Source organism: Zingiber officinale, chromosome 4A (assembly GCF_018446385.1).
Source record: "Zingiber officinale cultivar Zhangliang chromosome 4A, Zo_v1.1, whole genome shotgun sequence".
Taxonomy (NCBI): Eukaryota; Viridiplantae; Streptophyta; class Magnoliopsida; order Zingiberales; family Zingiberaceae; genus Zingiber; species Zingiber officinale.
This window is the reverse complement of record NC_055992.1, coordinates 119,607,703-119,623,245: the sequence shown is the minus strand read 5'-3', so window position 1 is coordinate 119,623,245 and position 15,543 is coordinate 119,607,703.

Below are 15,543 nucleotides of genomic sequence, written 5' to 3'. Positions count from 1 at the left end.
ATGACATTTAATTTCTTGCTAGGACTGATTTGGTTATTCATTAAAATTTATTCATTTAATAGACCTTTTATATATTAAATGATTATAAACAAACATTAAAATTGTTAATGTCTTATTCACTAAATTAGGACCCTTCTAATTTTATTTGGCATCATTGGGTTCCATTACACAACTATCTATATATATTATCCATTCAATTTTCAAATGGCATTTACCCCTCCTCCCTTAAACCTGCTTGAAGGATATTTCTGATCATACTCTCACTTCTAAGATTTTACCAAATCTGTTAATTTTTATCAGTTTGATAAAAAAAAATAAATAAACGGGTAGAGTAAAAATATAGAAAATTTTCGTGATTATTTCATGATAGAAGAATTCGTGAGCATAAATTAAATATAGTAAGGAGCCTTCTAAAAGAATATTAATTTTGAGTTGTATTGATACGAGATTTTCTAGATTCATCGTCTTGTTGATGTGAAAGAAAGAGGAGAGGGGACAGGCATTTTGGGAATGTAAGAAGAAGAAGAGTAAGGAGAGAGCAAGAAATAATATGAAAGTAATAAAATTTATTATTCATTGATATTTACCTAAAAAAATACAATATATAATATTCAAAAAGTACTTGATCAATTGACCAATTAATAAATAACAATATTATTCTAAGAATAATTCTGAGAATTATTCTAATAATTATAACAGAATTATTAGAATAATCTAAATACTAATTTGATTTGATTTAGTAATTTGATCCGATCAATTCTGGTAATTTTCTTTTATCTCTTTTACCCCCGACAAATTTAATGGGAGATCTTTGATGTTGAGTTTACTTGCTAACTTATTAAAACGTTGTTTGGATAATGACTTAGTAAAGATATCAACGATTTGATCTTCAGCAAAAATATAAGAGACAGATAACTACTGAGTTGTCACATATTTACAGACAAAATGAAAATCAATTTTCACATATTTTGTACGAGCATGAAAGATTAGATTTGCTGTGAGATATGTTACTCCAATATTATCGCACCAAAATTTTGGTACAATATTTGATGTAAGATGAAGTTCAGAGAGAAATGATTGAAGCCAAATACTTTCTGACGTTATATTTGCTATAACTTTATATTCTGCCTCAGTGCTTGAACAAGATACTGTAAGTTGCTTTTTCGAATTCCATGAGATAAGATTTCGTCCAAGAAATATTGCATATCTACTAGAAGAGCGTTTATTTTTAAGAGAACTTGCCCAATTCGCATCACTATATGCATGTAAATCTCGAGATGATTGACGATATAAAACAAGACCATGTAGAATAATACCTTTGAGATAGCGAAGTATTCTTTTTTACATTATCCCAATTTTGTTCAGTTGGAGCATGCATGAATTGACAAACATGATTTACAACAAAAGTAATATCAGGGCATGTGATAGTGGCATATTGTAAGGCTCCAACAATACTTCAAGAAATCCGTGGATCAAATAGAGCAGGAGAGGATGAAGTTGGAGAGTTGTTTATAGCAATTGGTGTAGAGACCGGACGTGCTCCATCCATTTTGGCTCTTTGAAGAAGTCTAGTAATATATTTACTTTGAGAGAGAAGATAGTTATCCTCATGTGGAATAACTCAATACCAAGAAAAAAAAATGAGCAATACCCAAATCTCGAGTAGGAAATTCTTGATTGAGAATACTTAATAAAATTGTTATACCCTTGTGATCATTGTCGGTTATCAGAATGTTGTTCACATAAATAAGAAAAATTATCATAGATCCATCATTATATTTGTGAAATAGAGACAACTCAGTCTTTGATCCAAAAAATTGTTGAGCTTGTAACCAATTAGATAGTCGATGAAACTATACACGAGGAGCTTGTCGAAGACCATATAAGGATTTCTTAAGTTGGCAAACATGAGATAGAAATTGTGGATGAATGAACCCAGGTGGTTGCTTCATAAATATTCAGTTTCCACAAGATGACCATGGAGAAACACATTTGAAATGTTCAATTGTCGTGCATGCCAATTAATACTAACAGCTATTGATAATAATAGTCTGACAGATATAATTTTGATGACTGAGCTAAAAGTTTCATTAAAATCAATACTTGGTTGTTGACTAAATCTTTTAGCTACAAGTCGAGCTTTGTGCTGTTCAAGAGAACCATCAGCTCGATGCTTAAGATGGAATACCCATTTAGAGCCGACAACATTCATTGAGGGAGTGCGCAGAACTAGAGTCCATGTTCCCTTTCAAAGAAGTGCATTAAATTCAGTAGTCATTTCACTACGCAGTTTGAATCCTTTCTTGCTTGTGTAAAACAAGTTGGTTCAATATATTTTGAAAATACCACTAGAGCTCGTGGAAAGGGATATCGAGTTGCATTTGGTGGGCAGTGTTCATAAATGCCACTAACAAGAAGCATATGACGAGGATCGTTATCATCTGAATCACTTGTTGATGGCGACAAGGAAGTAGGTTCACATGGTGATGTAGATGACAGACTTACATTATCCGATGATCCAAAACTAGAGATCATATTATCTTCGACCTGCAAGGCTTCCAAGATTGGAGCAGCAACCTGATGTGATTCTGATGGTTAGGGGAGTTATTAGAGAGTTTCAGAGTAGGACCTAGGATGTCATCACTTCTGACAATATTATGTGGCATCAAGAAGGTGCCACTTGTATCTAGGAGAGATTGAAGAAGCTACCGAAAAAGGTAATAGAGACTCATTAAAAGTAACATGTCGTGAAATATAAATTTATCTTGTTGGTATATGCAAGCAACGATAACCATGATGCAAATTGCTATAACCAAGAAAAACACATTGTAGTGAACGAGAGTCAAGTTTGTGTTTATAATAGGGGTGTAACTATGGATAACATGCGCAACTAAAAATTCAAAGGAAAGTGTAATCAAGGGTTTGATTATAAAGTTTTTCAAAAGGACACTTATGATTGAGAATGGAGTAGGAAGTCAATTTATGAGATATACTGTAGTGCTAATAGGTTCATCCCAAAATTTACGCCGAACCGATTCATAATGAAGAAGAGCTAAGGCAGTTTCAACTATATGTCTATGTTTTCTCTCAATAGAGCCATTTTGTTCTGGAGTGTGAGGACAAGAAACTCGATGAATAATTCCACAAGAGACAAGATGACAATGGAAAACTTGATATTCGCCTCCCCAATTAGAATGAAAAGAGAGTATTTTACGATTAAAATATCGTTTAACTTGAACTTGAAAATTATAGAATATATCAAATAAATCAGATTTCCTTCTCATAGGATAGAGCCAAGTATATTTACTAAAATGATCAATGAAGGTAACATAATATTGGAAACCTTGATTAGACAAAATAGGTGCAGGGCCCCAAAAATCAGAATGAATTATTCCAAGTGTAAAATTAGAAACATGATTAGATGAAGAGAAAGATAGTTTATGACTTTTAGATTCTATGTAGGCCTTACATGAATAAGATGGAGAGGAGGTAATAGAAGTAGGTAAACCATACCTATTGATGATTGACTGAACAATACAAAGGGAAGGATGACCAAGTCGAGCATGCCAAGCTGGTTTATTTGTGTGTTCACCAACAAAAGCTTTGATTGAAGAACTCTGAAGATAGTAGAGGCCATTTTTTATTCTCCCCATAAAACACAATAGCATTTGTTCCTCTATTCTTTATAAGATAATGATTATGATGAAACTCAAAAATGACATTGTTATCAAGATAAAATTGACGTGTAGAAAGTAAATTTGACATCTAAAGTAAAAAATAACTTGTTCAGCGACAGTTATTGGACAACATCCGTGGGTGAAAAACCACAGAGACCGGATCGTTAAGGAAACTTTTTTTTTATGGAAGATAAACACAAAGATTATGGAAGAGGAAAGAGAAACAAAGGGGTTGGTAGCGGAAGAAAACAGAGAAGAACAAGAAAATTAAAATACGTAGGAAAGAAGAAGAGGTCTTAGGGAAAAAAATAAAAAGTGTTCGCCATTTATTAGATCTTTGCCTCAAGAAGTTGAGGGGAGATAAAAAGAGATGGCTCTGATACCATGTAAGAAGAAGAATAGGGAGAAAGCAAAAAATAATATGAGAGCAATAAAATCTATTGTTCATTGATATTTGCCCTAAAAACAATACAATATATAATGTTCAAAAAGTACTTGATCAATTGACTAATTAATAAATAATAAAATTATTCTAAGAATAATTCTAAGAATTATTTTAATAATTATAACAGAATTATTAGAATAATCCAAATACTAATTTGATTTGATTTGATCCAATCAATTCTGATAATTCTCTTTTATCTCTTTTTGGGAATACACTATTTGTATTTTTAAAAATAATTTAGATGTCCAGTTCTTACGATCCAATTAATGCTTGAGGCAATCGGCCTGTCCTAATAGAAGCTTCTCATTGGTTTCAGGATAAATCAGAAAAGCATTGTAGTAAATTAATAGTGGAACCCTGCAGTCTTCGCCATCCTTATAAGACTGTGCAACGTTGAGGTAAATCGTGGAATGCTTTGATATTATAAAAGTTAGGTACTATAAATGAGAAATTCTAAAACCTACGTGGGCATGCAATTCAATAAAATATAGATAAATTATAAAATAGTCCGACCAAACAGGTTCAATAGTACTTGTTGGTCTTGGAAATAACAGCTAATCATATTTGTATTTTGATATTGGTAAAGGTTTAAAGTTAAGGGTTGTTGTGATCTAACAAAGTTACCTGAGTATGTAAGAAAATCCTAATCGAGACTAGGCAAAGAATCCCTGATATGTGGATTGGTCGTGAAGTTCTGGTCAAGATAATTAGGCACGAAGTCCTAATCGAATGGATGGATTGAAGTCTTGGTAGATCAAGGACGTTGAGCGGAAGTCTTGGGTGAAAAAGTCACGAGCATTAGATTTTGTCTTTCTTATTTCCACTGTGTTTCCTCTACTGTTTTACAAAAACGCGAAAAAATCAAGGGCAGTATTCACCCCCTCAAGTGCACTTTTCTATCCTATAGTACCTCTGATCCTTTTAGTGAATCGAACCCAGTCTGTATTTGATAATCATGCTTCATATCGCACCTTCATCTACATCCACCTAGAAAATGGATCGGGCTGACCTATAAATATATCAAATGTACGATCACTCATTCAAGATATTTTTCCAACCGAAAACACTTTCTGAATTTTCATTGTGGTTGATGAAAAAATTTAGTAGGATGGTAAAGATGGGATAAGCTTAATTTTACTTGTTCCAAGTCCTATTCTTCTTCCTGGCTAAAAGTTAACGAGCTCCTCCTCCTTCAGGCAGTATTTCTAAATATTCATGCCTTCGGCCTCCCTTCCTTATATCTAGTAGCAGAAAGAGATAGAATTAAAGGCGCAGTCTATATATATTGCAGCAAAAGGCAATACCCTCGCCCCCAGAGCCCCCACCGATCGGACCCACGGTCATTATGAGGGAGGTAAATCGCAGCACCTGAGCTAACATGGGACGGACCGGGTGGGATACAAGGATAGGGGATTTATTCCCCCGTTGCCACTGAGTTTCGACCCGGTGGCCTCATTGCAGTAACTTCCGCCCCATACCATCTCGGATGACCCACGGGGTCAAAAACAAAACGTAGTCTATATATATTGATCCAGTGGTAAAGGGAGGGGGGCCCGCCCGGCAAAAGGTTAAAGTGGTCAACACCCAGCAGACGTTCGACCGGGCGAATTACCTTCCTGATCAGCAGGAGGAATAGCCGACCAGGCATCTCGACAGCTCGGCCTGATGCCGAGTTTCCGACGCTCATAAAGCATGGCGGGAAGAGACGAAGGCCTAGTGGCCATCCCGCTCTGCTAACAGCAGACACAGCGTCAACCCTACAGCTAAGGCTCACTCACTCGACATGGTGGGTGTGGACACCAAATCACCGGCCGAGCGGGCACCCGCCCAGAAGGCGTTAGCCGACGTGGCCTCCGCTCGGCCCAGGAAAGGAGCTAGCCGAGCGGTTCTTCCGCTCGGCCCGGTAAAGGGTAGAGGGGGCAGGTGGCGATATCCTCCTAGGAACTAGTGTCGTCGACAAGAGGCATGGTCGGCGGCCTGGTCAGATAGAGAATCGTACGGTGGAAACTTCCACTGTCAAGTCAGAGATATGCTCGTGCTATTAAGGTGGGATGTCAGGTATGCTTTTCTGACACGTCCATTCCAGGTATGCTTTGAGGAGCGTGCATGCCTAGGGAAGCGTGCACACACATCTAGGGAACCCTATATAAGGACTCCCAGACTTCGACGAAGGTATGCTCACTACTTTACTGTAGCTACAGTTCTCGTTTCTTCTTTGCCTCCTTCTTTTCCGTCGGAGATTTGACTTGAGCGTCGGAGGCCCATCGCCGGGGAACCCCTCCCCGGCTCGGCACTGTGTTTGCAGGTTCATGGCGGTAAAGGATCTACGCTTTCAGAGTCTTCGACCAATCAATAGGAGTGCCACATCCCCAGCGCCCATCGACTCAACTCTCGGACAAGATCAAATTGGCGCCGTTTGTGGTAACGCACCTGAATCCGAGTCAAGGAGATGGAAGAAGCTGGACGCCAACACATTGTGACACTCTCTCAAGAGGAGCTTGACGCACTTGTACAGGCGCGAGCAACCAAGATAATAGAGCAGCAACAGAAGGCGCTAACCGAGCGGCTGGCGCAACAAGCAACTTCAGCATCTGGAGGCCGAGCGGCGCATGAAGACCGACCGGAATAGCTCTCTATATGGGGTCAAAACAAAGGTCCGAACGGTACACAAGCAAAGGCGTCGCCCGCCCCCATCCCATTCCATCGGGCCTTGTTCCAGACGCCCTCCGAGATCGCGCAAGCGAATCGAGACCGGTCTTCATCGGACGAAGCTCCTGCTCGAGACACGAGAAAAGGTAAAGCGCCTGTTACGCTCCGCAAGTGTACGAAAATGTCGCAAGTAATATAAAAGATTATCGTATCCACAGGGACTGGAATAAGCACTAGAAATGTCTCAATGCGAATTAGCTAAACAACTATCCAATTGTTTCAAATGCAAAGTGAAGGTAAACAAATCTAATATTAAAGATCAACAAACAAGAGTTTAGTGTTTTGGGTTATGATAAAGGGAGATTCTAGGAGTTTCGGTTTCTTTGTAAGATTTCTTGAATGTAAATGGTTCACCAATTCTTATCCCTCAATTGCCAAATACTTGTAGAAAGTTGCCGGTTCTCTCTTGCAATAGATAACCGGCTAAGGACTGAGAAATGTATCTAAATATGATCAATTAGACGTGAACCTACGTTGTCCTTACACAGAAGCGCACCTATTACTATGCCTTCCTCGGATATCAACATAGAAGCCCACAACTTATTAATCTATCAAGATACAAGAAACTAATCACAAGATCCATCCTACTCTCTTGAATATTCCTATTTCCTCTTCAAGATTATCTCTCAAACATCCTTACACGGGCTTGCACTTGTCACGTGGATCCCTCGGATGATCGAGTGAGAGTTTATCTTTACAAAGTCCACAAGAAATCCAAACAATCAATCAAGAATGAGAATTAAGCACAAATCACCATTAATCATTCAAGATCTAATTGATACAAGCAAGACAATGTCATTGAAACAAGAAAATGGCAAATCCATAAGAGATTACATCAATCCATCATACAAATACTCCCTTAATCCTAGAATACAAGATCTACTCCATGAATCGAGGAAGAATACCCGAAGAAATAAAGATTACAAGCATTTCTTAAATCCCCAATCCAAGAAACCAAGAAAAGGGGGAAAGAGAAAACTTATCTACGAAGAAGCCTCGTCTTCGGATCCAATCCTCGCTCCGGAGTCGAAATCGTCAAGAACTCCCCTCGAATCGCCCAGAAATCCTCCCAAGAATGGGAGGAAACCACCAAATCTTGCCTTCTCCCAAAGGGGGAGAGATCCCCTTTCAATTCATGAAGGAGGGTTTAAATAGAGGAGGAAATCGGGCGCCACACGGCCCCATGACACGGCCGTGTGAGATTCACACGGCCATGTCCAGTTCCTTCTCTGCCAAAGCTGCACGGCCGTGTGACTCACACGGCCAGGACCCTTCTGTTCTCTGGAAATGCTACACGGCCGTGTGGTGCACACGACCACCACCTGCTTGGCCTCTGGAAACCTCACACGGCCGTGTAGATCTACACGGCCATGTAAGGCATCTGCTCTAATTTCTTCAAATCAAGACACGGCCGTGTGAGATTCACACGGCCATGTCCTCTTCCCTTCCTGTTAAAACTAGTGTGTGGTACACGGCCTGATGCTCTCTCCCTTCAATTCCTTCCAAGCTTGCCCGAGGACGCATAATCTTCACCAATTTCGACTCCTGTGTACAGAAAATGCACAAAAAGCATATCTCCGAACCAAAAGAGTAAATACGCTAAAAGGAAAGCTGGAAGTATAAAAATGCATAGATCAAGCATGCTCAAAGTATGTAAATGTGCATAAAAACATGCATAAAAGAGTATATAATCTACGCACATCACACCCCCAGACTTAAACCTTTGCTTGTCCTCAAGCAAAATGTCTAAATTCATATGTTCTACAACACATTCATAAAACCTAGTGCACTTTCCTAACTCTATCAAAAAGTTTCATTAACAAGCGTGATCATGGAAACAAGTAAAGTATGGTTCAAGCATAAGAATCTTGTGCACAGTGTAAAAGTAACTCAACACCCTTCAAGTTTCAATCCATGTCCTAGTCAAGTCGTCATCAAATTTGAATTCCTAATGTTTCCAGTGAAAGACAAGTAACCAGTGATAGACACTTACTCACCATTCACTTGGTTCATATTTCTCAACTAACCCAAGGTCTCAAAGGTGTGCTCAATCTCAAGGGAAGCTAAGCAGTCATTTCCCCAGTAACCTAACTCGGTCTCAAAGGGTGACTTGCTAGATTCCACTCATGACAACTGTTTTTTATATCCCTTATTTTATTTTTTTTATTATTATTTTTTTTATAAGTGTTTGCATTGTGCAAAACTTATTCACAAATGTACTTTTAGCACACATGTTGGGATATTTTGATTTTTCCAAATGAGCTTTAATGATTTGAGCCTCATCTAGTAACCAAAATGAAAGTTGAGAAATCACCATGGAAACCAAGTACTAAGCAAACAAGATGAATCATGACTATTTCAATGACATCAACTATTCAAGCATCAAGCACAAGTGTAGTGAAGATAAAATCCTTAAGGTTGAACCAAAACTAAAACTCAACACCATAAGATTCTTAGCTTATTAATGCTTCCCAAGATAGAAAAAAGAACTACACAAAGTTTACTACTAGCATCATTCGAACATCATGAATCAAGACAATAATCATGCTAACATTTCACTTGAATCCAAGAAAGCATATAAGTGAAGATTTGATGTTCTCAAAATTGCCATGATTATTTCAAAAACAAGCAAAATAAAGCAACAAGCAATGAAAATAAGAACCAACATGAAAAACTAACAAAAACTAAAAACTGAAAACCAAACTAAACAGTACATGACACCCCCCCAGACTTAAACTTTTCATCGTCCCGATGAAATCAATATGGTGGAGGAGGTGGACGAGGGAAAGGAGGTCTACGACGTGGTTGGCCAATAGGAAAACTAGGAAAACCTGGAATCTCACCCAAGGATCTATGATACTCATATAAAGCATCTACTTGTTGGCTAGTAAGCATCATGCTCTGCATAAAATCTCTCATCCTAGCCTGATCAGTATCATAATCCTGCACAAACTCAGCCACTTGACCTTGAAAATTCCTCGTAAACTGAAAATAATTTTGTACCTCCCTAAACTGATCATCAGATAAAGAGAAGCGCCCCTCCAACATTTTTCGTTGGGCATCTTGCTTCTCATGAAGTGATTCTAGAGACGTACGAAAATCTGAAAAATCAAACCTAGAAGATCCCGTGCCATATGCAAAAGAATGCCTAGCAGGCTCCATAAAACTAGAAGGCTGCGGGTGTCCAGATGACGAGGGCTCATGATATGGCTCAGTGTCTCCAGGTATAGAAGGGTTATCCTCAAAATCTAACTCAGAAATTACCCAATTAGCCGGGTTACGAATAGTAGTTCGTTCAGGAAAAGGAAGGGGTAAAGGAGAACCACTCCTCCTAGGAAACGCGAAACCATTCTCATCCCGAACGATCATTTTCATAGCAAGACATGCATCAATGTCAATCATGTCATTACCATGAATTATTTCCAACCCATCAACATCAAGATTTAAATTATAAGCTATTCGGGTAATCAATCCACCAAAAACAATTTATCCCGATGATGCCCTAGCAGATCTTAATAAGGTTTGAACAAAATGAAAACCAGAATCAAATTCAACCTTATAAAGCATAGCCCATAAAGCATAAAGCTCTATCTTTTTAACCACCCCATCACTCTCTCCCCTACCAAAAATAGTTTTACTCATGACTCTATGTAGATACTTAAAGATGGGGTTTTGCATATGGGAGGCCTTAGCTCTTGAAGGCTCATAAGGTTGATCTAACCCAGTTATTGCATTCCAAAAATGATTCCAATTAAACCTTGGATCAAACCTACGAGGGCTACCGGTGGTTAATCCAAAACAAGAATTAAAGTCACTAAATGCCCATAGAAATTCTTGATTCATTAGTCTAAATGAGATTTTTCCAAAATAATCATCTTCATTAGTAAAATGGACATCCAATGAACTTAAAAATTCCAAAACAAGACGAGGATATGTAGGCAAATGTGTGTACATAATATCACTCCAATCCAAAAACCCAATCATCAAATCTACATCTTCCCTAATTCCAAGCATATCAAGAACAGTTGGGTCCATATATCTAGTACACACTATCTTTCTATTGACAAGAATTGCAAATCTAGTTACTTGATCATCATTTCTAAACACAATATTGAATTCATTGTCATTACCTTCGTTGCGTGAAGTCCTTTTGCCTTTTCCCTTCACTGGTTGTTTTCCTTTGTCCCTTGATGGCTCCTTCTCTTTGTCTCCACTGGATCCACCACCTCCTTTGCGAAGTTTCTTCAAAATGTTGGACATCTTGATGAGTTTAGATAGGGGAAGAATTATCTAGGGTTGGAAAAATGGAACTCAAAGAACAAAACTTCAAAGAGCAAAGATCTTAGGTTAGGAGAACAAAAAGTCCAAGTCTTAGAGAGGAGGAGAATCCGGATCTAAGAGATCTTGAGAGATTAGGGAGGAGTTTTTAAGAGATTGTGAGAGAAAGAGATGTTTTGGAGAGTTGGGGGTGTGCGGAACACGACCAAGATCTGGCCGTGTAAGGTAGAAAGAAGACTTTAATAACTCTCCTACACGGGCCGTGCAGATCCACACTGCCTCCCCCTCTTCCTTCTCTGGATTCTTCGCACGGCCGTGTCTGGGACACGGCCTCTCCATCTTTCTTCTCGAGATTCCAGACACGGGCCGTGTCTGGGACACTGCCTAAACCTCTTCTTTCACGGGTTTCTTCGCACGGCCGTGTCTGGGACACGGCCTAGACCTTTTTCTCCTCGGGATATCTTACACGGCCGTGTCTAGATGACACGGCCCAAACACCTCCCTTGAATGTCATGGCTTAACCTGAAAACAAAATTAAAAACAAGTAAAAACCAACAAAATGAATTTATACTAGCTAAAAGAATTCAATTTGGAGGGCGAGGTTCAGAAAAATACAACCTTTGTACCTCTTCTATTTTCGTACCATGAATATATTTTTTCAAATGTTGACCATTTACCTTAATTATCCCAAAATCTTTGTTCCAAATATCTACAGCTCCAAAAGGATAAACCTTCTTTACCTCATATGGACCCGTCCACCTTGACTTAAGCTTCCCAGGAAAAAGTTTTAATTTTGAATTGAACAACAAAACCAAATCTCCTACATTAAAGTCTTTACGAAGAATGTGCTGATCGTGCCATTTCTTCGTCCTTTCTTTGTAAGATTTAGCATGCTCATATGCATCCATCCTTAATTCATCAAGTTCGTTCAACTGAAGCTTCCTTTTCTCCCCTGCTTCCTTTAAATCCATATTCAAATTTGCAATTGCCCAATAAGCCTTATGTTCTAGTTCAACTGGAAGATGGCAAGACTTACCATAAACTAATCGAAATGGGGTCATCCCAATAGGAGTTTTATAAGCAGTTCGATATGCCGATAAAGCATCATCTAATTTCAATGCCCAATCCTTTCTTGAAGTGGATACAGTCTTTTCCAATATGGACTTAATTTCCCGGTTAGATATCTCAGCTTGCCCATTAGTTTGAGGATGATAAGGTGTTGCTACTTTATGCTTCACTCCATATCTTCTAAGTAATTTTTCAAACTGTTTTTCTATAAAATATGATCCTCCATCACTAATGACTGCCTTTGACACCCCAAATCTTGGAAAGATAATACTCCTAAATAATTTGATAACTGTTTTCGCATCGCACGTAGGAGATGCCACAACCTCTACCCATTTGGACACATAATCTACCGCCACAAGAATATACCTATTCCCATATGAAAGAGGGAAAGGTCCCATGAAATCAATTCCCTAAACATCAAATAACTCAACCTCAAAAATGTAATTTAACATCGTTTCATTTCTTTTAGTTATATTCCCAGTTCTCTGACATTGATCACAAGACTGAACAAACAACTTAGCATCCCTGAATAAGGTTGGCCAATAAAATCCTGCTTGAAGAATTTTCGTAATCGTTTTTGAACTACCCAAATGTCCTCCATAGGACGAAGAATGGCAATGAAACAAGATATCTCTAACTTCTTCTTCAGGTATACATCTTCGATAAATCACATCATTGCACTTCTTATACAGGAGAGGTTCATCCCAAACATAATTCTTAACTTCTGAAAAAAACTTTTTCCTTTGTTGATGAGAAAAATCCGGAGGTAACACTCCACTAGTAAGGAAATTCACAAAATCTACGTACCAAGGAGTTTTCACACTTGATAAAGCTAATAAGTGTTCATCCGGGAATATGTCATCAATAGGTAAATCAAAATCCACCTCATTTTCTGACTTTTGAGATATTCTAGACAAATGATCCCCTACTACATTTTCAGCTCCTTTCTTATCCCTAATCTCAAGGTTGAACTCTTGCAAAAGTAAAATCCACCTGATTAACCTAGGTTTAGCGTCTTTCTTTCCAAGTAGATACCGAATAGCTGCATGATCAGTATATACTATTACTCTTGATCCTACTAGATAGGATCTAAATTTATCAATAGCAAATACCACTGCCAATAATTCTTTTTCTGTAGTAGAATAGTTTACTTGGGCTGCATCAAGTGTTTTACTTGCATAATGGATCGCATGTAGAATCTTATTTCTTCGTTGTCCCAACACTGCTCTTACAGCAAAATCACTAGCATCACACATTATTTCAAAAGGAAGATCCCAATCAGGTGCTTGAATGACTGGAGCTGTTGTAAGAGCACTCTTGATTTTATTGAAGGCTTCAATACATTCGCTATCAAAACAAAACTCAACATCTTTAACCAACAGATTAGTTAATGGCTTGGAAATCTTTGAAAATTCCTTAATAAAACGTCTATAGAAACTAGCATGTCCTAAAAAACTCCTAACTCCTTTTACATTGATGGGTGGGGGTAATTTGTCTATTACTTCCACTTTTGCTTGATCTACCTCAATACCACGCTCTGAAATTTTATGCCCCAAAACTATTCCTTCCTTAACCATAAAATGACATTTTTCCCAGTTCAACACTAGGTTTGTATCTTCACACCTTTTTAGAACAGTAGAAAGATTTGACAAACAAGAATCAAAGTCATTTCCATAAACTGAGAAGTCATCCATGAAAACCTCCATAATTTTTTCTATTAAATCTGAAAAAATTGCCATCATGCATCTCTGAAAAGTGGCTGGAGCATTACAAAGCCCAAATGACATCCGACGATAAGCAAAGGTACCATAAGGACAAGTAAAAGTAGTCCTCTCCTGGTCTTGAGGATGAATTGGAATTTGAAAAAATCCAGAATATCCGTCCAAGTAACAAAAGTAGGAATGTTTAGCTAATCTTTCAAGCATTTCATCAATAAATGGTAAAGCGAAATGATCCTTCCTTGTTTCTTTATTCAACTTCCGATAATCAATGCACATTCGCCACCCCGTCACTGTTCGTGTTGAAATTAGCTTATCTTCTTCATTCTTGATAACAGTCATTCCTCCTTTTTTTTGAACCACGTGGACTGGACTCACCCATTCACTATCCGAAATTGGGTAAATAATCCCTGCATCAAGAAGTTTAATCACTTCCTTCTTTACTACCTCTTTTAAATTTGGATTTAGTCTCCTTTGATGCTAAATTGAGTTCTTGTACCCCTCTTCAAGTAAAATTCTATGCATACAGAGAGATGGACTAATCCCTTTTATATCATCAATTGTATATCCAATGACCCTTCTATGCAACCTTAACTCATCCAACAGTTTCTTTGTTTCAAACTCATTTAACTGACCATTAATTATAACTGGATAAGTAGAATTCGGCCCAAGAAATTCATACTTAAGATTTGGTGGTAATGGTTTAAGTTCAAGTTGAGGTGGTATTATTTCTGGTAAAACTGGCTCTTGTTCTATCAACATAGTCTCCTCCTTAGCCAAGCTTTCTTCTAAAAACTCTTCATTATCTAAAGACAGATCATCCTCCTTATGATCACCAAGACATACCCCCTTTTCTGTTGAAAATGCTTTTTCACCAAACATTTTTGATAATGATTCATAGCACCAAGGAAATAATGTTTGGAAATCGTTTTGATTCAAGATAAGCTCTTTTTTCAACATCATCCTTTTCTCTAATGATATCTATTGTTAAGAATGAGCTATCTTGCTCTGCCCAATCATTGGAATTTTGCGTAATTCTGCCAACTATCTCAAAAGTTTCTTCTAGACTTTTTTTCAAAAATGATCCTCCAGATGCTAAATCCAGTTGATTCTTATTTGAGAAAGAAAGCCCAACATAGAACAAATGCATAATTAACCATTTCTCAATTCCATGATGTGGACATAACTGCAGAAGAGAAGAATATCTTTCCCATGCTTGGTATAATTTTTCTCCATCCAATTGCTTAAAATTTAAAATTTGACTTCTCAAATAAGTAGTTTTCCTTGGAGGGAAATATTGGTCAAGGAATTTTTACTCTAACTCATCCCATGTTTTGATACTTTGAGACTTTAGAGAATTATACCATCTTTTTGCAGCATCCTTCAGGCTAAAAGGAAAAGCAAGCAGCTGAACAATATCAGATGAAACTTCTTCATATTTCAAAGTATAACAATATCTATAAAACTCCATCAAATGGGAATAAGGGTTCTCAATCTCCAATCCTCCAAACTGAGTTTTCTGAACCATGGAAACAAAAGATGGTTTGAGTATAAAATTTCTTGCTTGTATGTTAGGGTAAACAATTGCTCCCATTTGTTTTGCAGACTTCGGAGCTCCATAATCTCCTAGTGACTTGCACACCATGTT